This window comes from Schistocerca serialis, chromosome 9, assembly GCF_023864345.2.
Source record: "Schistocerca serialis cubense isolate TAMUIC-IGC-003099 chromosome 9, iqSchSeri2.2, whole genome shotgun sequence".
NCBI classification, from domain to species: Eukaryota; Metazoa; Arthropoda; class Insecta; order Orthoptera; family Acrididae; genus Schistocerca; species Schistocerca serialis.
In genome coordinates this window covers 252530904-252555811 of record NC_064646.1, presented here as the reverse complement: position 1 = coordinate 252555811, position 24908 = coordinate 252530904, and positions in this window count along the sequence as shown.

The window sequence follows — 24908 nt, the reverse complement described above, 5'->3', positions numbered from 1 at the left end:
TACCACCACTTCTGAAGGTATTGCTGTATGGTGATACAACTCGCAACTGTGCGGTGTCAGCACCCGGTAATCGGTTATTCGTAACTACGCTATCTACCAGCCCAATAAGTGTCAAAATGATCCAAATATCAAATGCCGACAGAGAACCCACCACCGTTGAAGCGTTATTAGTGCCTTGTTCGTGAGTAAAAATATGTAGTTCCTCTGACCATTAAGCATGGCAACTTAGCCCAACATCCACAAGAACAACTAAACGTAATATCAGCTGGGATCCCAATTACACATCTTTCCTCTCTTCACGAACTCTTCGTCAGGCCCAGGTAGCTGAGTGGGCAGTCCGCCTTTCGCCGCGGAGCAGCTCGGACTTGTTTACATCTCGGCTGCGAACGTTCGCGGAAGACGCGGTGTTTACACCGTCGTCACTCGCGTGTGTTACTGTTTGAATCGAACGCAATGGCACACAATTTCCGAAAACCACGATACAGTTCACGTTCTGTAACGAGTATGCAAGACCGAAGGCTTTCGAAATCGAACGTTTCTTGAGGGACGAAGTGCATCTTAATTACACGGAGATTATTGGAATTCATTTATCAATCGTGAGCAGCACTCTTTACGTAAAGATGATTGACGAAGCAGCATGTGATAGGATCATTGAAGCCGCCAAATGAGGATTCCAGTTCCGACACTCCGATGGTCATATTGGCGAAGTTTTAGTCGCTCATTCGTGCCTGGGCGTGCGTACGATTCGAATCTTCGAGCTGCCTTTCGAGGTACCCGAATCATTGGTCACTGAATCACTCCAGCCATATGGCAGAGTTATTAGTCATACGGCCGAACGTTGGGCAAGTTTTAGCACGTATCCAGTGCTCAATGGTGTCCGACAGGTGCGAATTGCCCTTACGAAACATCAGCGGCTGTAGAGCTATTGTCATCTATGATGGACAGCCCCGGACATGCTCCGGGTGTGGTGGTGAAGGACATCTTCGATCAGCGTGTATGCAGAGGAGACTCGTGCAACTCCCCAGCGGAGACTTCCAGAATCCGACTACACCAACGTCACTGCCGATGACTTACGTGACGGCACTTCGCGGGGAGGTGACGCCGAGGTCGGAGCGCACCATCGAACCGACGCCGCAGGTGATTGAGGCGCCTTCGGACGCCACTGAAGAAGGAATGGCTCCGACCAACCTCCAATCTCAGACACTACAGGTGGCGCAGAAAGAGGATGAGAGCATCACAATAAGCGTGGAAGCTGAAGTGGAACGGCCCCAGGGCATTGTGGCGGCGGCGGGAACGCAGGAGATGCAAGATTCGCCAACACCAGAGGCCGAGGTTGGGGCCCGCAAACAACGCTCGCCAAAGCGCCGCAAGAAGCGCCGACTAAACTTTGCGGAGACGCTCCCTTCTCTTCTAGGGAGCCCAGATGAGTCTAACACTATGAACCTGTCTGACTTGGAACCACAAGCTTCGGATGTCGCAGATCATATGAATTCGGACAGTGAAATGATGTCATATCGTTCAGACGACGCATCCGCTCAGGGCCTGCTACCCCTTCGGCGGTGGAGTCTACAGCTGCGAAAGAACAACAGATGTCACACATCAGGAAAATTTGGAGCACACCAATAGTATCAGCTGGTACGAGCAGGACGACGAAATCACCGATGCGGACCATTCTATTGGTGGGGCCTCGCATCCGTCCGCATCTCAAGAAACCTAATGCCGCAGGGACACGTTCCTCGGGCGACCCTCGGCGTATGTGCAAAGGGACTACCGACACGGTGAAACTTTGTCATTTTAACATCATGTGGAGATGACAGCTACTCGACTCCAGGCATACACAATAGGGACAGTGAATGTAAATACCATTAGATCGCCCGTGAAACAGCAGTTGTTTAGGGACATGATGTACGCGTCGGATGTGGATATACTGATGGTGCAGGAAATTTACATTCCTGAGTTCCAGGAAGTACATGGATACATCTCCTACACCTCGCCGCACTCGAACAACGACAGTGGAACGGCGATATAGGTCCGGGACGGGATTCCGGTCCGAGACCTGGCTTATCTACCTTCGGCACGAGGACTGGCGATAACTGTTAATGGAATTCGCATTCTCAATGTTTATGCCCCTTCCGGCCCAGACAACAGACGGGCGCGTGCGAGATATTATTCGGAAGAGATTGTGCCCTTATTTACCGGCAGATTCGATCATTTCATTATAGGTGGTGACTTCAATTGTGTTTTATCCCAAAAAGACCAGACACCACATTACAATACCTGTCGTGAATTGCATGTGCTATACCGGGATCTGGAGTTAAGCGACACCTGGGACATGATTCATAGGAACCGTGAGGGATATACTTTTTTACCAGTCACTCGGCGAGCAGACTCGATCGAATATATGTTTTGGTTGGCCTACAGGATAAGGTGGTCGACGCGGAACGATGGCCTGCGGCATTTACTGATCATCTGGCTTACATTTGTACCATGTCACTCCCTAGGCAAAGTGTGTGGAGAAGCCGCGGGACATGGAAGCTCAATTCGTCCCTTTTGGCGGACCCCGAATGTCGTCAGAGAGTCGAGGAGGTGTGGGCCACATGTCAACGCCGTCTACCAACGTATACCTCCGTGCTTCAATGGTGGCTCGAGTGCACTAAGCCGGCAATAAGAAGAGCTCTAATACAGTATGGTCGGGATAAGACGAGATGGCAGAGAGACACTCCACCATGCTTCGTGAGCTGTCCTTCCATGTGCCGTCTGCGGAACATCATGCGGAAGTTCATCGTGTCAAGGCACAAATCCTATCGCTCACGCGACGACGACTGGGTGGCATCCCAATACGGGCAAGATGTCTTGACACCATCATTGGGGAACGTACCTCGATGCACTATGTGTTGCGGGAACATAAACGTTACCGACGGGCATTAGTAACAGTGCTCCACGGTTTAGATGGCCGTCAACTGACAACACAACAGGACATTGCAAATGAATTTTTAGAGCATTTCCGCCATCTCTATGCCGGTACACCGACGGACCATCAGGTAGGGGAAGAGATACTGCAACATCTGCAAACGACACTGACAGAGACGGATAAGGCAGCGCTTATGTAGCCACTCACAGAAGACGATATAGAGGTGGCACTCACAAAAGGAGCGGCCCATAAATCACCGGGGTCAGATGGGATTACGCTAGAGTTTTATCGAGAATTCGTGGACATGATGATGCCACAGTTGGTGTCGATGTACAATGAGGCGACGAGTCCGAACATGCGCCTACCGTCGGATTTTGTGACGGGCTTTCTTCTTCCCATCCCGAAGATGGCGGGGAGTCGCAGTGTTAATCAGTATCGGCCTCTCACTATGCTAAACACCGATTATAAAATTTTTGCACGGTTACTAGCGTCTCGTCTCAAGCTGGCGATATCCAGGACAATATCCCCTGATCAGGCTTGCCTAGGGGTGCGAAGCAACATCTCCTCGGCGTAAAGTGAATACCGTGACGTTATCGCCCTTGCGGAAACGTGTAAAATGCGAGCAGCGATGATATCTGTGGACTTCGATCGTGCGTTCGACAGGATAAACCTTGACTTCTTGGCGTCAGTCATGAGCCGAATGGAGATTCCACCTGTTTTCATCTCCATCATTATGAGGCTAATACGAGGGGCTACATCGAAGGTGATTGTAAACGGTCGGGAAGCGGGCTCGGTTCCTATTAACAGCTCCGTCCGACAAGGGTGCCCACTCTCCATAATGCTGTTTGTGATAGCGCTTGAGCTGCTGATGTGTGTTATGACGCGCTCACTTACTGGGATAGCGCTTAATGAGAACTCCTTCGTTTGTCGCGCATATGCGGACGACCTGATCCTTCTTGTCAGCTCAGGTCATGAAGTGCGTCAGGCTGTTGAACATCTAGACTCTTACGGGACGGCAGCAGGCAGTGTCATTAACATGACGAAATCCTAAATATGCACATTGGACGGGGCCTGGAAGACATACCGGGACCGTTTCAGACGGTGGAATCGCTGAGATGTCTGGGGATCACATTTACCCGTTCACTACGGCGGTCAGCGGCGGCGAGTTCTCGGCGGCTTCTGCAAAATGTTCGTCTGGCGATACGAAACAACTCACTGAGAGCCTTTGACATGATCCAGCGTGTGGCATACATTAACTTTCACATAGCGTCACGACTGCCCCATTTAGCGCAGATCCTACCAATACCGAAGGGTATTGCAGACCTCCTCTTGGCTGCCTTTGGTTACTATGTTAGTACTGGGATGTTATTTAAGATCACATATGACACGTTAACGCTACAATTCCGGAACGGTGGCCTCAACCTCACAAACGTGCGAAACAAAGCTCTGGCGCTTTACATGCGAGCGATGATACGAAATTGGCAACAACGAAAGCACACCATAACGTCAGCTCTGATAGAAGTACTTGTTCCGCCTTCGTACGAAACCCCTATTGCGGTGGGCAATATTTCGCCTTCTCTTGCACATATTGCCTCATTTCCTGTTGATTACAGTTATGTCCGTCTGAAAGTACCTTCGACGAGAATACCCACGACTCGGGAGATCTATAGGTGCTTGATGGATCACCATACCCGCAACGTAGTGGAGTTCAAATACCCGTCGAGAACGTGGAACCACATTTGGTGTGCAGTGTATACTCTATTACTGTCAACAGCAGCGAGATCGATGTGGTACATTCTTATAAACCGTAAACTTGTGACCAGGAGTCGATTGAATACAATTCATATGGTCGATTCTCCTCTTTGCACAAACTGTGGCCTGTTAGCAACGGAAGAACATGATTTAGTGTGTGGCGCAGCGAGGGACGTCTGGATGCTGACGCGTCGAATATTGGCCTTCCTTCGGCGCACTAACAACACAGAAATCACATCGGATGTACTTTTTCTACCGGACAAGACCTTTTTTCCCAAACAAAAGACGTATGCGGTCAATTGGATCGCTGGACATGCGACGAAATATTTGTATTCGTACGATATTAAGTCCGTGATGGATTATTGGATGTATTTACAAGAACAACACGAGCTCATACGGAGTCATACGAAATACAGGACTTAATTTTCCAATTTTTTAGGAAGTGTTTTTCACAATCCGCCCGACAGCTGGGGTGTCCCAGAACTGAGAAGACTCCTGCAGCAGAACGCCTAGAGACAATACTGCGCGGTTCAGTTATATTGGCATACAGCACACTGAGAAGAAAACTGGCCCCTACCTGGTCGACGCAGGAGAAATACATGCCGCCCACAAAGGCAGAAATGGTCAAGATTATATGGCTGTCTGCCAGATTTATGATGCGGCACCGTGTGCTGCAGGGATTGTGATGCAGATGATAACTTCATTTTCACTCCCGCCCGTGACTAGGATTGTCATTTACTTTATTCATGTTACACAAAAAAAAGGGCGGCCTTTACGTTGATTTTCTGGCTTCCAAATTGTTTTTGTTGTCTCGATCCTTTTCTTATCCCTAAGATAGTACAATTGTACGAATAAAGATTGTTTGCTTACCCTGCCTTCCTGTTCCCCCTCCCCCCAAAAAAAGTGGTCAGCGAGACAGAATGTCACCCCAAGGGCCGGGTTCGATTCCCGGCCGGGTCGGAGATTTTCTCCGCTCAGGGACTGGGTGTTGTGTTGCCCTAATCATCCTCATTTCATCCCCATCGACGGGCGAGTCGTCAAAGTGGCATCAAATAGGAAGACTAGCACCCGGCGAACGGTCTACCCCAAGGGAGGCCCTAGTCACACGATATTTACATTTTACCAACTCGTTGTTGTCTTCCTTGAGCAAGCCCAGATGATTCTCTTGGTCCCTCTGTGAAGAAGATATAGCACACACACATACACACACACACACACACACACACACACACACACACACACACACACACACACACACAAGTTGTTATTTCGCACTTCATAATAGACCTCGAAAAGTCTGGTCTACGTTCAACTCCTACCTCTTATTCTTCAGTGACTAAGGTGGATGTAAATGTGGTTTGCGTTCTCTGTGCTGTGGCTGCTTCACTGAAGTGCCCTTTAGTACGTATGTTGACGATATCCTTTTTCTGGAACTCACAATGCTACAGTAACCAAATGCTTCACATTGCTAATTCAATATGATAAAATTCAGTGACCAGGCATTACACGGAAAACCGTGTTCATTTGTGCACTACAGTAAATGCTGCTCTTTACATGGGAACCAAAACGTCGTATTCCTCCTCTTGATCAACCTGCAGTTTTCGTCCTTCGTTTCGTGGAGTCATAATTAATCGCGCTCTGCACTCAGCGTGCGATAAGCGACGTCTGTAGCGATGGTGGTGGTGGTTAGTGTTTAACGTCCCTTCGACAACGAGGTCATTAGAGACGGAGCGCAAGCTCGGGTTAGAGAAGGATTGGGAAGGAAATCGGCCGTGCCCTTTCAAAGGAACCATCCCGGCATTTGCCTGAAACGATTTAGGGAAATCACGGAAAACCTAAATCAGGATGGCCGGAGACGGGATTGAACCGTCGTCCTCCCGAATGCGGTCTGTAGCGAGAGAAAGAGAGACGGTGCGATCGCCTCGCACACTTACTGAGACGTGGGGCATTCGCAGGTCTCTCGCATATCAGCAAAAACTGGGTCGGAGCATTATCCTAGTCGGGACCAAGCCCTTTAGTCTCACTCCGAATAATAGGCGCTCACAAGGCGTGTACACATCCAAACGCCCACGAGAGAAAATATAGAGGCACAACGCCTCAGTGGCTTGGTTAAACACATTTCCACAAAATGGATTACCAACCACGCTGACTACCATTGAAAAACGACAAAGACCAGTCCTGTAGGCTCATCTAGAATGACATGTGCATCCCTGACGCATACACAACCGAAGACACTGGCTCCATGAACCCTATCTTCCAACATTTCCCGAATTTCTAAAAATACCCGATATCTATATGCAAGTGGGGCATTGTGCGGAGGCACGACAAATCGCTCTACTAAAAACTCTGCCCACTGAAATTTGCGTCCAGTGAAATCTCCACCCAGAAAGGGTCAAGCAAGGGTCAACTAATCCCCTTACCTGGAAACCTGGGAAGTAATAGAGCTGAGAGACACTACCTGGAGGTTTCCGAGCCAGCATTTTGAAGCCTCTTTTTTCCGAAATCCTTTCCAGCTTTGTTTTGCCGCTAAGAGCTTTCTTAACTTTCTGTGTTTCGATAGCGTTATGTAAGAGAATTCTTATTTTAAAATTCAGATTAATTGAGGATTATCTTGGGTCCATTATGTGTCAAGCGCAACTGTGTAATATAGTAGTTAGTAAAAAACGGGTTGGCTAAAGACATCGATATTGATGAGACAATTTCAAAATTTGCAACCGAAAAAGAAGGAAGAAATTCTAAGATAGGTGTTAGTCACAGACGTAGTATTTTATGATTTTATGAAGTTGGCAATTGGGGAGCGGGTGACACATTAAAATCTGCACCTGGTACCAAATTACCTAACTACGCCACTGCGTAGGCGTCAGACTGAACCAGAGTAAATTATAGAAGGTGGAGGTAACCAAATAGGGAATTCGTTGTACAGTTCTGTACAAGTTCGAAATCAGTCACAGCAAATATCGCCAAGACATCCAGTAACATTTAAATACCTCATCAGCCTTACCTATACGTCACTAAAGTATGTGTATGTGTCTTCGAAGCGTTATAAAGTGAATGACCAGTTCGCTCACAGAAACAAAGTTTACATTCCACAGATATGATTAATTTTAGCTCAGCATATCTTCATTCATCGTGATAAGAGCTTAGCGGAAACAGATTTTGCGTTTGGTCTTTTACGTCGCGTCGACTATTATTATCGTTAGAGACTTAGTTTTCGCTCAGATTTGTGGTTATCGGAGAAGAAGGTAGGTACCATGGCCTCCAAGGAACCATTCCAGCCATTGCCTGGAATGATCTGAAGAAACATGGAAGCCAAATTCAGTTTAGTCGGCCATACAGTTGAGCCTAGGTTTCTAAAAGTAATCAGTTTCAATCACATCTTATCCAGGCTTTGGACTGGCTAAATGCGGAAAGTAAATTATTGTCATTTAGGCATGTTTAAAATCAGTTTATAAGCATCATCAATATATATTTTTTTAAGTTTTTTATTTATAAGTTGCTATTAACGTTTGTACATTTTTCTTCTATATACATCTCCTGATAAATTTAGTCAAATTTTTGTAGGTAGTAAGCTGTGATCCGATCAACCACTTCGTGCCTTTTTACTACCTTTTTCCACTTTCATCCCGTTTTATGAAGACTGTTTTCTTCCGTTTACCTACCGAACTCGTCTCGCCGCCATTAAAGCGCACGCTGAACTTTCTGCTTCTGTTTTCATACACCTAGTTTGTTGTTGTTGTGGTCTTCAGTCCTGAGACTGGTTTGATGCAGCCCTCCATGCTACTCTATCCTGTGCAAGCCTTTTCATCTCCCAGTACCTACTGCAACCCACATCCTTCTGAATCTGCTTAGTGTAATCATCTCTTGGTCTCCCTCTACGATTTTTACCCTCCACGCTGCCCTCCAATACTAAATTGGTGATCCCTTGATGCCTCAGAACATGTCCTATCAACCGATCCCTTCTTCTGGTCAAGTTGTGCCACAAACTTCTCTTCACCCCAATCCTATTCAATACTTCCTCATTAGTTATGTGATCTACCCATCTAATCTTCAGCATTCTTCTGTAGCACCACATTTCGAAAGCTTCTATTCTCTTCTTGTCCAAACTATTTATCGTCCATGTTTCACTTCCATACATGGTTACACTAAATACGAATACTTTCAGAAATGACTTCCTGACACTTAAATCAATACTGGATGTTAACAAATTTCTCTTCTTCAGAAACGCTTTCCTTGCCATTGCCAGCCTACATTTTATATCCTCTCTACTTCGACCATCATCAGTTATTTTGCTCCCCAAATAGCAAAACTCCTTTACTACTTTAAGTGCCTCATTTCCTAATCTAATTCCCTCAGCATCACCCGACTTAATTAGACTACATTCCATTATCCTTGTTTTGCTTTTGTTGATGTTCATCTTATATCCTCCTTTCAAGACACTGTCCATTCCATTCAACTGCTCTTCCAAGTCCTTTGCTGTCTCTGACAGAATTACAATGTCATCGGCGAACCTCAAAGTTTTTATTTCTTCTCCATGAATTTTAATACCTACTCCGAATTTTTCTTTTGTTTCCTTTACTGCTTGCTCAATATACAGATTGAACAACATCGGGGAGAGGCTACAACCCTGTCTTACTCCCTTCCCAACCACTGCTTCCCTTTCATGTCCCTCGACTCTTATAACTGCCATCTGGTTTCTGTACAAATTGTAAATAGCCATTCTCTCCCTGTATTTTACCCCTGCCACCTTTAGAATTTGAAAGAGAGTATTCCAGTCAACATTGTCAAAAGCTTTCTCTAAGTCTACAAAGGCTAGAAACGTAGGTTTGCCTTTCCTTAATCTTTCTTCTAAGATAAGTCGTAAGGTCAGTATTGCCTCACGTGTTCCAGTGTTTCTACGGAATCCAAACTGATCTTCCCCGAGGTTGGCTTCTACTAGTTTTTCCATTCGTCTGTAAAGAATTCGTGTTAGTATTTTGCAGCTGTGACTTATTAAGCTGATAGTTCGGTAATTTTCACATCTGTCAACACCTGCTTTCTTTGGGATTGGAATTATTATATTCTTCTTGAAGTCTGAGGGTATTTCGCCTGTTTCATACATCTTGCTCACCAGATGGTAGAGTTTTGTCAGGACTGGCTCTCCCACGGCCGTCAGTAGTTCCAATGGAATATTGTCTACTCCGGGGGCCTTGTTTCGACTCAGGTCTTTCAGTGCTCTGTCAAACTCTTCACGCAGTATCATATCTCCCATTTCATCTTCATCTACATCCTCTTCCATTTCCATAATATTGTCCTCAAGTACATCGCCCTTGTATAGACCCTCTATATACTCCTTCCACCTTTCTGCTTTCCCTTCTTTGCTTAGAACTGGGTTTCCATCTGAGCTCTTGATATTCATACAAGTCGTTCTCTTATCTCCAAAGGTCTCTTTAATTTTCCTGTAGGCGGTATCTATCTTACCCCTAGTGAGATAGGCCTCTACATCCTTACATTTGTCCTCTAGCCATCCCTGCTTAGCCATTTTGCACATCCTGTCGCAATCATTTTTGAGACGTTTGTATTCCTTTTTGCCTGTTTCACTTACTGCATTTTTATATTTTCTCCTTTCATCAATTAAATTCAATATTTCTTCTGTTACCCAAGGATTTCTACTAGCCCTCGTCTTTTTACCTACTTGATCCTCTGCTGCCTTCACTACTTCATCCCTCAAAGCTACCCATTCTTCTTCTACTGTATTTCTTTCCCCCATTCCTGTCAATTGCTCCCTTATGCTCTCCCTGAATCTCTGTACCACCTCTGGTTCTTTTAGTTTATCCAGGTCCCATCTCCTTAAATTCCCACCTTTTTGCAGTTTCTTCAGTTTTAATCTACAGGTCATAACCAATAGATTGTAGTCAGAGTTCACATCTGCCCCTGGAAATGTCTTACAATTTAAAACCTGGTTCCTAAATCTCTGTCTTACCATTATATAATCTATCTGATACCTTTTAGTATCTCCAGGGTTCTTCCATGTATACAACCTTCTTTCATGATTCTTAAACCAAGTGTTAGTTATGATTATGTTGTGCTCTGTGCAAAATTCGACCAGGCGGCTTCCTCTTTCATTTCTGTCCCCCAATCCATATTCGCCTACTATGTTTCCTTCTCTCCCTTTTCCTACACTCGAATTCCAGTCACCCATGACTATTAAATTTTCGTCTCCCTTCACAATCTGAATAATTTCTTTTATTTCATCATACATTTCTTCAATTTCTTCGTCATCTGCAGAGGTAGTTGGCATATAAACTTGTACTACTGTAGTAGGCGTGGGCTTCGTATCTATCTTGGCCACAATAATGCGTTCACTATGCTGTTTGTAGTAGCTTACCCGCATTCCTATTTTCCTATTCATTATTAAACCTACTCCTGCATTACCCCTATTTGATTTTGTGTTTATAACCCTGTAGTCACCTGACCAGAAGTCTTGTTCCTCCTGCCACCGAACTTCACTAATTCCCACTATATCTAACTTCAACCTATCCATTTCCCTTTTTAAATTTTCTAACCTACCTGCCCGATTAAGGGATCTGACAATCCACGCTCCGATCCGTAGAACGCCAGTTTTCTTTCTCCTGATAACGACATCCTCTTGAGTAGTCCCCGCCCGGAGATCCGAATGGGGGACTATTTTACCTCCGGAATATTTTACCCAAGAGGACGCCATCATCATGTAATCATACAGTAAAGCTGCATGCCCTCGGGAAAAATTACGGCTGTAGTTTCCCCTTGCTTTCAGCCGTTCGCAGTTCCAGCACAGCAAGGCCGTTTTGGTTATTGTTACAAGGCCAGATCAGTCAATCATCCAGACTGTTGCCCTTGCAACTACTGAAAAGGCTGCTGCCCCTCTTCAGGAACCACACGTTTGTCTGGCCTCTCAGCAGATACACCTCCGTTGTGGTTGCACCTACGGTACGGCTATCTGTATCGCTGAGGCACGCAAGCCTCCCCACCAACGGCAAGGTCCATGGTTCATGAGGGGAGGTACACCTAGTTACGTCATCGAATTTAGGATTTGGTTTAGCAAGCACGTCATTACTGTGGTGCCAGCGCTCTGCAGCATTGGCCGTTCGATGGCGCCTTTTATAGCAGCTCCAAAGGTTGATAGGGGTTTCCATCCTTCTTCCAACCATCTATCTACAAAGTAATTAAAAAACTCAGGAACTCTGGGGTTATCCACTGCCTGTGAATGTATCTCGAGCTAGCCATCACAATCGTCTTCATGCATTAGAAATGCCAGCTAAGCATACATGCGAGTTTGTTTGCCTACTTCTTCATTTTCTTTGTATTCATAAATAAGTCCTAGATCTTGAACTTTCATCCAGAGACACTTTTTCATGTTGTAATAACATCCATGCATTTTGGCTGTTCAATCGCACAGATCACAGCTGATTTGAAATCTTCGGTCACGTTTCCAGGTTTCAGTTCTTGAATATTTTCCCGCCAAATTTCATAAAATGCGGATGTAGGCCTATGTCTTTTCTTTTGTTTGACAATAATGAAATGCCAGTTGGATGGATGTTTGTCTCGTTATTTTTACTCCCAAGCCGCCGTGAATAATGTATATTGCGAAAACTATCTGCTACAGCACTTGAACGTGTCATCCATAAAAAAGTCACATTTACTTCTTAGAACCTCTCTACCTGGTCTTCCGCTGAAAAATATTGTTCTTTCTCACAATTTGTCGTCGCTTAACAGAAAACTACTGCCATCATTCATAGCTAGTAACTCTGTTTTGAGGTCAGTTTCTTCTCTTGTCTGCGGATTTCTCTCATTCTCTTGTGATTTTTCCCGCTGGTAGTATAAAGTTGTCTTCGTTGCTTGCTGCTCGGGCATTTCATTGACAAAATCATACCCTCGATTTAGCAGGCAACCAAAATCCTTTTCTTCGCCTGGTTCAAAGTCTTCCTTACTTCCAACCGAGTTTCATCTGCAGCGACACATTGACGTTCGAGTGAAAAAAACACAGTCGAATACTTGGTTTTAGCATTCTTCGGTAGTGATTTGCTTTCTGTCTTGGACAGCGCCGTGTCACAGTCCGGGCTTCCTTCGTTCTCTTCACTTGTAAGAATAATCTTCATAGTAGTGGCATGACCTACCGCGAATGGTAGTTGAAACTACCATATCGGAATTACTGAGACAGGAAAACGCAAGTCGCATGATGTGAACTCTACGATAGTGCCTGGGGAGCAGGTAGTTTATGGTATTTACGGCGGTCCCACGCAGGTAAGCCGTGACACAAAGCGAGCGGATATTGGGCATGGATTTCACAGAATTCCGGCTGGGCGCAAATTTCTCTGGGAGTAGTTTCTATGGTTTCCGAAAAACCGATGCTGTTCCCTCACTTAAATCGGGTACTGTAAGTTCTTTACTGTGTCAGGCTTTGGGAAGAATACCTCGGCGTTCTCTAACAAAATATAACGTAATTCTTCCCTCTCGTTCTCTTCCATGTTTTGCATGTTCAGTGTTAACTCCTCGACAATTCTGTGCCTGTTAGATGTACGTCCCGTTTGTGTCGCGTTCATGCGCTTCCCCTCTTCTATTCTCTCGGAAAAACTTAAGTTTCTAACAATTCTTTGCAATTTGTGTTTTGATCGCTTGCCCGTCAAACCGAATTCCAACTATGGTTCCCTTCGGTGAGGAACCTCACCTCTGCCAATGTCTAGTGTGACCTTTTGTTCACTAAGAACAACCATTCCAATTGCGAGATCGACCGCCATCTGTGTCCTTGACATATATATTCGAGTCGTTATTGCCCAGTGACTTCAGACTGTTTACTCACTAACGCCCTCTTAGTCCTCGTTTTCTTGAGAGACAGAGTCACCCATGACTGATTATGAGAGCATCTTCCAAATGACGATTCCGATATTGCGTTAAGGCGGTTCAAAAAAATGGCTCTGAGCACTATGCGACTTAACATCTGCAGTCATCAGTCCCCTAGAACTTAGAACTACTTAAACCTAACTAACCTAAGGACATCACACACATCCATGCCCGAGGCAGGATTCGAACCTGCGACCGTAGCAGTCGCGCAGTTCCGGACTGAAGCCCCTGGAACCCCTCGGCCACCGCGGACGGCCGTTAAGGCAGCTTCCGCTGTCCACACTGCCTTTTAGCAATAAGCTTTCTACTGTAGATTCGATTAGGTGATGTACATCGTGCCGTTTAACAACAATCCTCCTATATCTTCGTACCCTAACATGTTACTTGAGCAGGCCGCGGTGGCCGAGCGGTTCTAGGCGCTTAAGTCTGGAACCGCGCGACTGCTACGGTCGCAGGTTCGAATCCTGCCTCGGGCATGGATGTGTGTGATGTGCTTAGGTTAGTTAGGTTTAAGTAGTTCTATGTTCTAGGGGACTGATGACCTCAGATGTTAAGTCCCATAGTGCTCAGAGCCATTTGAACCATGTTACTTGAAACCTTGCATGGATATAAAAGATTGTGGTTGAAACCCAGGTCTTCAGTTGCATCTGCCTTGATTCCCGTCTCTGTCACTATCGTGCGTTCGATTTTCTGTGACACGTCATCCCGTCGATTATTATGGCCGTCAGAGACTTGCGCATCGGGCCTACTAATCGACACTAAGCTATGGGACTGCTCCACTACTGTGGCGGGGTCAACCGCATGCGTAGCACCTTCTCTACATCTACATCGACATGAATACTCTGCAAATCACATTTAAGTACCTGGCAGAGGATTCATCGAACCAACTTCGCAATTCCCTATTATTCCAAGGACTGAACACCTATATCTTTCCGTACGAGCTCATATTTCACTTATTTTATCGTGGTGATAGTTTCTCCATATCTCGGTCGGTGTCAACAAAATATTTTCGCATTGGAAGGAGAAAGGTAGTGATTGGAATTTCGTGAGAAGATTCCGCAGCAACGAAAAACGCCTTTGTTTTAATGATGTCCATCTCAAATATTGTATCATTTCAGTGACCTCTCTCCACTATTTCGCGATAATATAAAACGTGCTGCCCTTCCATGAACTTTTTCAGTGTACTCCGCCATTCCTATCTGGTAAGGATCCCACACAGCTTAGGAGTATTCAGAAACAGGACGGACAAATGTAGTGTAGGCCGTCTCCTTAGTAGATCTGGTACATTTTCTAAGCGTCCTGCCAATAAAACGCTGTCTTTGGTTAGCCTTACCCACAATATTTCTTGCGTGTTTCTTCCAATTCAAGTTGTTCATAATCGTAATTACTAGGTATTTAGCTGAATTTAAGGCCTTTAGATTTGACTGATTTATCGTATAACAGAAGTTTAACGGATTCCTTTAAGCAAACGTGTGGATGACCGCACCCTTTTAAATATTTAGGGTCAATTGCCAATTTTCGTACCATACAGACATCATTTCTAAATCGTTTTGCATTTTGTTTTGATCTTCTGATGACTTTATTAGTCGATAGACGACAGCGTCATCTGTAAACAACCTAAGACGGCTGCTCAGATTGTCTCTCAAATCGTTTATATAGATAAGGAACAGCCAAGTGCTTTAACAATACCTTGGGGAACTCGAGAAATCACTTCTGTTTTACTCGATGACTTCCCGTCAGTTACTACGAACTGTGACCTCTCTGACAGGAAATCACGAATCCAGTCACATAACTGAGATGATATTCCATAGGCAAGCAATTTCACGACATGCCACTTGTGTGGTACAGTGTCAAAAGTTTCCCGGATATCCAGAAATAAGGAATCAGTTTGAAATCCCTCGTCAATAGCACTCAACACTTCATGCGAGTGAGGAGCTAGTTGTGTTACACAAAAACGATGTTTTCTAAATAGATTGTGACTGTCAATAGATCGTTTCCTTCGAGGTAATTCATAATGTTCAAACGCAATATATGTTCGAAAATCCTGCTGCATATCTACGTTAATGATATGAGCCTGAAATTTAGCAAGTTACTTCTACTACCTTTCTTGAATATTGGTGTGACCTGTGCTACTTTCCAGTCTCTGTGTACGGATCTTTCGTCGAGCGTTGTATATGATTGTTAACTATGGAGCTATCGCATCAGCATACTCTGAAAGGAACGTAATAGGTGTACAGTCTGGACCAGGAGACTTGGTTTGATTAAGTGATTTAAGTTGCTACACTACTCCGAGAATATCTACTTCCAATTTACTCTTGATTCGAATTATGGAATATTTACTTCGTCTTCGTTGGTGAAGGAATTTCTGAAAGCTGTGTTTAGTTACTCTACTTTGGCAGTACTGTCTATGATAGTATCTCCACCGCCATCGCGCAGAGAAGGCATTTATTGTGTCTTGCAGGTAGCATACATCACATACGACCAGAATGTCTTTGGATTTTCTGTCAGGTTTTCGTTGTGAAAACTATTATAAGCATATCGCATTGAAGAACGCGCTAAATTTCAAGCTTGTGTAAAAGACTGGCTACCTCGGGGATTTTTCGTCTGTTTAAATATGGCGTGTTTGTTTCGTTGTTTCTGCAACAGTGTTCTGACCACTTTTGTGTACCAAGGAGGATCAGCTTCGTCGTTTGTTAGTTTATTTGGTGTAAATCTCTCAATTGCTGCTGATAGTATCTCTTTGAACTGAAGCCACATCTGGTCTACAGTTATATTGTTAATTTAGGATTGGAGATTGTCTCGTGAAATTTTATCTGCTTTTTGAATAGGTTTATTTTTCGTTTATTTTTGAAGGATTTGGGAGTTACAGTCGCTACAACCCTGTGTTCACTAATCCCTGTATCCGTTTTGATGCTCGTTATTAATTCAGGACTTATTGTTGCTAAAAGATCATGTGTGTTGTCTCAACTGTTTAATATTCAAGTGGGTTCATGAACTAACTTCTCGAAATAATTTTCAGAGAATTCGTTTAGCATAATTTCGGATGATATTTTATGTGTACCTCCGGACTTAAAGATGCATTTTCACCAACATATCGACGGTCAGTTTAAGTCACCTCCAACTATAAACGTATGAGTCGGATACTTGTTTGAAATCAAACTCAAGTTTTCTTTGAAGCTTTCAGCAGTTCTTTCATCTGCACTGGGAGGTCGGTGAAAGGATTCTTTTATTTTATTCCGGTTGGCAAAAATGACCTCTCCCCATACTAACTCAGGGGAACTATCTACTTCAATTTCACGACAAGGTGAACAACCTCTAACAGCAACAAACCCACCACCGCCAACCGTGTTTAGCGTATGCTTTCGGAACGCCATGGTGGGCAACCATAAGTAGATCTCTGCTGCGGGGATCCTACGATATTTACCGGTTAGTTAATATCGGAGAAATACTTCAGTCGATTGATGGAAGGAGAAAGTACAAAAATGTTCCGGGAAACTCGGGAATACAGAAATAGATGTCGCTGAGGAATGAAATAAATAGGAAGTACAGGGAAGCTAAGACGAAATGGATGCTGGAAAAATGTAAAGACATCGAGAATGAAATTATTGTCGGAAGGACAGACTCAGCATACAGGAAAGTCAAAACAAGGTTCGGTGACATTAAAAGCAAGGGTGGTAACACTAAGAGTGCAACTGAAAATTCCACTGTGAAATGCAGAGGACACAGCGGATAGACGGAAAGACTACATTGAAAGCGTCTGTGAGGGGGAAGATTTGTCTGATGTGATAGAAGAAGAAATAGGAGTCAGTTTAGAAGAGATAGCGGATCCAATATTAGAATCAGAATTTAAAAGATCTTTGGAAGACTTAAGATCAAATAAGGCACAAGGGATACATAACAATTAATCAGAATTTCTAAAATCATTGGGGGAAGTGGTTTTGGTCCTGCTGAAACAATTTTGTCTGTTGGTCTTCCAGTGTCTTAATTTCCTTAGAGTGCTTCGAAAGCTGTTCCCGAGTTTCTCAAATTATATCACGGCCCTGTCCCTGCATCGTGGTAAGAACTTTCCGATTTTGATGGACGACCCTTTTGACTGTCCTAGCGCACTTCTTGGTCACCAGAGCTTCTTTCTGTACACCAGTAGCCTCCATTAAAGCAACACGGGAGTCGCTTCATGCTTCCGTAGCACCCGCTTTCGCGTCGCCTGCTTGCACATAGCAACCTCTCCTAACACCTCATCGATACTTTATGTTAACCTAGCCTCGAATTCTGCAACTGCTCTTGTTGTGTATTCTGATTCCTTGCGCCTTTCTTCTGCGTCTCCTCTAAAAAAATTTAGGATGCTGTCCGTCGCACTGCTACGTTAGGTATTTGCTCTGAGAGATGGGACCGTCCCTTTATCCCCAGCCACAAACGGGTTTTTACTGAGAATTACTACAACGTCATGACGTTTCGTGAATATCTTCACCCTCGCTTACTTCACTAGCAGCGTCAGAGTCCTTTAAATGTGAATCTGAACTGTACCTATTACCAACCCCGGAATTTCATATTTCCGTGAAAAAAACAAGTGCCTCATCTTCAGATTCGTCTCGATCTATGATTGATCTCCATTTGAAGAGAGAGCGCTAATTCGCGTTCCTAGTTATCATTCAGACGTCAAAGAACACAATTTCTCTTAATACCTTCGCTACCCAAACACACAAACACATCAGCAAAATGACCCTCCAAAAATACACAACTGCGCTGTCAGATCCAATAATCAGGGAACAAAAGTAGTGCAGAAACCACAGAACACAAACATACAAAACATAAAGTAATTGAATACCTGGAATGAGAGTAGATATAGTAGTTCATATCGCGTCAGCAGCGTAAGACTATCGCGAGTCCGATTTCTTTACAACTTCTTTCTGACATGAAGTACTAGAAAGCAAAAGATACCTTACCTACTATATATCATTACTTTCTGCGGCTAATATCCTGGCTAGTGTCGCCAGTTGTGTAAGGTTTCCTACACTTACTACAGGGTTATTACAAATGATTGAAGCGATTTCACAGCTCTACAATAGCTTTATTATTTGAGATATTTTCACAATGCTTTGCACACACATACAAAAACTCAAAAAGTTTTTTTAGGCGTTCACAAATGTTCGATATGTGCCCCTTTAGTGATTCGGCAGACATCAAACCGATAATCAAGTTCCTCCCACACTCGGCGCAGCATGTCCCCATCAATGAGTTCGAAAGCATCGTTGATGCGAGCTCGCAGTTCTGGCACGTTTCTTGGTAGAGGAGGTTTAAACACTCACATAACCCCACAGAAAGAAATCGCGTGGGGTTAAGTCGGGAGAGCGTGGAGGCCATGACATGAATTGCTGATCATGATCTCCACCACGACCGATCCATCGGTTTTCCAATCTCCTGTTTAAGAAATGCCGAACATCATGATGGAAGTGCGGTGGAGCACCATCCTATGGTACGTTTAGCTCCCTGCTTGCTTTATTCGTCGACTTCCGCGGGTTACGCGTGAAACTTGCCCGCACGCGTTCAACCGTTTCTTCGCTCACTGCAGGCCGACCCGTTGATTTCCCCTTACAGAGGCATCCAGAAGCTTTAAACTGCGCATACCATCGCCGAATGGAGTTAGCAGTTGGTGGATCTTTGTTGAACTTCGTCCTGAAGTGTCGTTGCACTGTTATGACTGACTGATGTGAGTGCATTTCAAGCACGACATACGCTTTCTCGGCTCCTGTCGCCATTTTGTCTCACTGCGCTCTCGAGCGCCTTGGCGGCAGAAACCTGTAGTGCGGCTTCAGCCAAACAAAACCTTATGAATTTTTCTACGTATCTGTAGTGTGTCGTGACCATATGTCAATGAATGGAGCTACAGTGAATTTTTGAAATCGCTTCAATCATTTGTAATAGCCCTGTACATATCCTTATCTCACAAAAATGTATTATAATTCAAATGGTCAGGATGAATGGGGCGCAGACATGAAGTATTGTTCTTTTCAGACTTAGTTTATTACAAAACAACATGCTCACTGCAAGAATTAGCGTACAGATCAAAATACAAATAAACAAACACGAAGCAAAATACATGGTGACAGACAATGTCGATGGCAGGCAAAGTTATTAAAAGGGAAGATTGTGAACCGGTAGCTGAACGTCAATACGACATACGTTGGTTGAACCACAGGGCTGCTAGTCCGATGGACTCTCTGTACTGAAGACTAAGTCGTCAAACAAAGATTTCTAATAGGAGCAGGCTGCCGATATTGTCTCACTGAACCACCCAGTGGGTGATGTATGGCCGTAGGTTGGCAACTGCAAAGGCCGCGACCGGCCCACCATCGCACCGTGCAGAGAATCGTGGCTGGTGCGCCACCAAAACTGTCCTCTGTGTCGGCTCTCAATCAATTTGCCGAACATACAGCGTACCTCGGTGGAGCTGCCCAGACCGTCCTTTACGGTGGACATCCGCCGAATTCTTCAAAACCACTCCTCCGTTCCTCGTCGACACCAAGCCCTCGTAGACAGTCCAAAAATTGTCCTCTCCAATTGCCAAGCTACACTGAACGTATTGCGCCAATGGTGTACTTATAACATCGGGCGAGAACTCCCGCCTAGACACGGCATAGCGGTATTCCGCCAATGAGAAAGTTTGCTGCCAAATTCTATGCACCTCACCGCAGACCGCGGTGTCAGGGAAACGTGTGTGCGTTCCACACCTGCGGTGGACAATACTCTCCTTCCCTGAGCAAATCATAAATCTCTGTTGTTCTCACACCCACGGTTGACAATACGTCTCCAGAATGTAGGCCACTGGCCATTATCCTGCTGATGAACGGGCCGCCCTTGTGGGCCGATTCTATGTCCATATGCCACTGCCTGCACTCACAAGCGAAGCAGTCATAATTATGTCGTAGGGCAGGTGGTTTCTGGAAGGAGCCTATAACAGTTTCATTCACTTCTGTCGCCCTGGCCAGAACTCACTGCCGTCCTCTCTGACACAGAAAGAATCATGTACCACAACAATTAAAACTAGCAGCGAACAAACTCCTATTGGCTCACTAGATACACTATGGGATCAAAAGTCTCCGGACACCCCCAAAAAACATACGTTTTTCATAGTAGGTGCGTTTTGATGCCACCTACTACCAGGTACTCCATATCAGCGACCTCAGTAGTGATTAGACATAGTGAGAGAGCAGAATGAGGCGCTCCGTAGAACTCACGGGCTTCGAACGTGTTCAGGTGATTGGTTGTCACTTGTCATGCGTCTGTACGCGAGATTTCCTCACTCATAAACATCCCTAGATCCACCTTTTCCGATGTGATAGTGAAGCGGAAACCTGAAGGGACGCGTACAGCACAAAAGCGTACTGACCGACCTTGTCTGTTGACGGACGGAGACCGCTGACAGTTGAAGAGGGCTGTAATGTGTAACAGGCAGACAGCTATCCCGACCATCACACAGGAATTCCAAACAGCATCAGGAATCACTGCAAGCATTATGACAGTTAGGCGGAAGGTGAGAAAACTTGGATATCATTGTCGAGTGGCTGCTGGAAAGCCACACATCACGCCGATAAATGCCAAACGACGCCTCCATTGGTGTAAGGAGCGTAAACATTAGACGATTGAACAGTGGGAAAACGTTGTGTGGAGTGACGAATCACGGTACACAATGTGGCGATCCGATGGCAGGGTGTGAGTATGGCGAATGCCTCGTGAAAGTCATTTGCCAGCGTGTGTAGTGCCAACAGTAAAATTCGGAGGCGGTGGTGTTATGGTTGGTGATGTTTTTCAAGGAGTGGGTTTGCACACCTTGTTGTGTTGCGTGGCATTATGACAGCACAGGCCAACATTGATGTTTTAAGCATCTTCCTGCTTGCCACCGTTGAAGAGCAATTCGAGGATGGCGATTGCATCTTTCAACAGGATCAAGCACCTGCTCATAACGTACCGCCTGTGCCTGAGTGGTTACACGACAATATCATCCCTGTAATGGACTGGCCTGCGCAGAGTCCTGACCTGAATCCTATAGAACACCTTTGGGATGTTTCGGAAAGCCGACTTCGTGCCATGTCTCACCGACCGACATCGATACCTCTCCTCAGTGCTGCCACTCCCCAAAAATTCTTCACCTGATTGAACGTATGCCTGCGAGAGTGGAGGCTGTCATCAAGGCTAAGGGTGGGCCAACATCATACTGAATTCCAGCATTACCGATGAGGGGGGGGCAGCACGAACGTTTAAGTCATTTTCAGGTGTCCGGATACTTTTGATCATATAGTGTTTGTGGTATGGCGTACTGTGACCCAGTATTTGCAATGCCTCTGGAGTGACTACATAATTAACAAGGGGTGGAATATTGCGTGCCCAAAGCGTCGCCACCTTTCGTAATATGAATGGCAGAAAGATAATCGTACAATGAGAGTAGGGTTCGTTTTGAATAGGGAGGAAGGGCAGAGAGTGAGGTACTGTGAACAGTTCACTGATAGCATTGTTCTCATAAGAAACGACAAGATATCAACATGACCAATGATAGTTCAGATAAACATGGTCGACGTCGCAAGCAAAAGACGTGGAGGTAACGTGTTTGAGAATACTGAACTAGTAATTCGGTACATAAAGTGAGACGAGAATCTAATAGTCATTGGGACTCGAATCCGGTTGCGGTGTAGAAAGTAGAAGAAAGGATTACGGGAGAATTTGGGTGTGGTACCAGGAATGAAAGAGGAGAACGACTGAGTTTCACAATAAAGTTCAGGTAGTAATAAGAAATACTCTCTTCATGAATCACAAGAAGAGGAAGCACAATTGGAGAGGCCGGGACATATGGGAATGTTTTAGTTAGATTACAACAAGATCAGGCAGAGATTCCAAAATCAGATACTGGGTAGTAAGATGTACCCAGGAGCACACACAGACTCAGATCACAGTCTAGTATTGACGAAGAGTACACTGACGTTTAAGAGACTACTGAGGAAGAATCAATGTGCAACGAAGTGGGTCGTGGAAATTCTAAGGAATGAAGAGATACACTTGAAGTTCTGCAAGGCTATAAAACTGCGATAACGAATAGCCCTGTAGGCAGTTCAGTTGAAGAGGCATAGACACCTCGAAAAGGGGCAAATATAGGGGCTGGCACGTTCAGGAGGACATCAGATGCAGAATAGCATTGGCAAAAAGTGCGCCTCAGGCCGAGAGAAGTTTGTTAATATCAAATATAAGTCTGAATTTGAGGAAGAAATTGCTGAGAATGTACATTTGGACCACAGCATTGTATGGTAGTGAAAAATGAACTGTGGGAAAACCGGAACAGAAGAGAATCAAAGCATTCGAGATGTGGTTCTACAGACGAATGTTGAAAATTAGGTGGACTGATTAGTTAATTAATGAGGAGGTTCCGTGCAGAATCGGAGAGGAAAATGTGGTAAACACTGACAAGGAGAAGGGACAGGATTATAGGATATCTTTTGAGACAGCAGGGAATGAGGTCCATCGTACCAGAGGAAGTTGTAGAGGGCAAAAACTGTAGAGGAAGACGGAGATTGGAAAACATCCAGAAAAAATTGAGGATATAGTTTGCAGGTGCTACTCTGAGATGAAGAGGTTCATGGAGAGGAATTCGTGGAGGGCCCATCAAAAAAGGCGACTGACAACTCAAAAAAAAATACAGTATGTACGTCTGTGTGTTAAGTTTCACGTTATGATAGAGTAGTGATATGGAGATGGCTGTTGATCACGATAAATTGAGAGATTGTCGTCAGTTATAATAAAAGGCGGAAAACTGCAGTTCATTGTAGTCGGCGACAGCGTTAATGGCCTCTGGCCATCAAGTTCACAAGGAATGCTGCGTTGTCACTTCGCCTGCAAGTGCGTCAATATCGCCACGGGTCGGTGCAGTGCGTTCCTGCTCTTTGGAAACATCACAAGCAGGTTCGCCTCAATCAGCTTCACTTTGAAAGAACGAGTACTCATTAAAAATAACGTCTCTTACTTGTTTGTGAAATATTTGGCACCTTCCAGGTGTTTCGGCCATAATGAAAAGATTCACAGAACGAACAGAAATCAGTTAGTCGTAGTTTCGTGCACGTAAAACACAGCAGAACGCTTACGTATGACGGAAGTGTACAGGGTATTGAAGGCAGAAACAGACTGATCGCTGAATGGATACCTGCGCAGCTGGGTACTGCGCATCCCCGTCCCAGAGACCATAAAGAACTTTGTAAGAATTTGCAGGATTACCAGCGAATATATCTGTGAGTTCATCGTTAAAAAAAAAAAAATGTAAATGTTTGATAGCTCCAAGTTACTAGTAACATATGTAGCTCTTTTTATATTCTTTCACTTTTTGCCTCCAGCAAGAGGTTTCGACTTTCTAAATAATTGGGGCAAAGGAGTATATCAGTGGTAATTTCATCCTCAAGCACTGAATTGTTTTAGGGGACAATTTTTCAACACAACTGTTTTAACCTTTTGCATTAATTTTTTAACTCAGCTGTGATATCTTATTTCTGTAAATGTTAATATACTACCTATTACAAGGATTGCACGCTTTGTGGCCCCATGTCCATTCATCACAGGAGCCCACAAGGGAAAGGGGACCGGGCGTGAGGAGACAGTTGCCCTTCGCCTGGAAGCTTCTATTCATTACAAAATTCCCATACTCTTGTATAAGTTCGTGGATAACAGAAAAGTCTCAACATGTTTTTATCATCAGTGTCAAAAATATTCGAAACTTGACACGACAATCACAGCAATGACGGTGTTTCTGGCGTTACCTAGCAGCTTTTAACAAGGGAAACTCCCCATCGCATGCCATCAGATTTAGTGGTAGGAGGGCCCAGTCGACTGCGCGGCAAAGCTGAGCCTAGAACAAGCATGAAAACAGGAGGAAGTTGTACTGAACTGTGAAAAAAAAAAGCAAATAGAAACAGTGAGCTGTCCAGTGACGAGAACTGCAACATAGAGGAGTGTAAACCGGCTCCGGCGTCGAGATTAAGTGGTCACGATACTATACTGGAGCCGGCCGCAGTGGCAGAGCGGTTCTAAGCGCTTCAGTCTGAAACCGCGCGACCGCCACGGTCGCAAGTTCGAATCCTACCTCGGGCATGGATGTGTGCGATTTACTTAGGCTAGTTATCTTTAAGTAGTTCTAAGTTCTAGGGGACTGATGTCCTCAAGTCCCATCGTGCACAGAGCCATTTTTTATTAGACTGCAAAGTGGGCGGCCCATGTTCGATGCTCCATCGTCCCAATAAAATACTTTATTCACTGTTCGCTCTGTTCAAATTTGTGTCCGTACCGTGGTGTAACGTCCGTTCGCAACAGTGAGATGAAAGAAAGGACCCTGTAATAACAACTGATTCTGCACAACTGC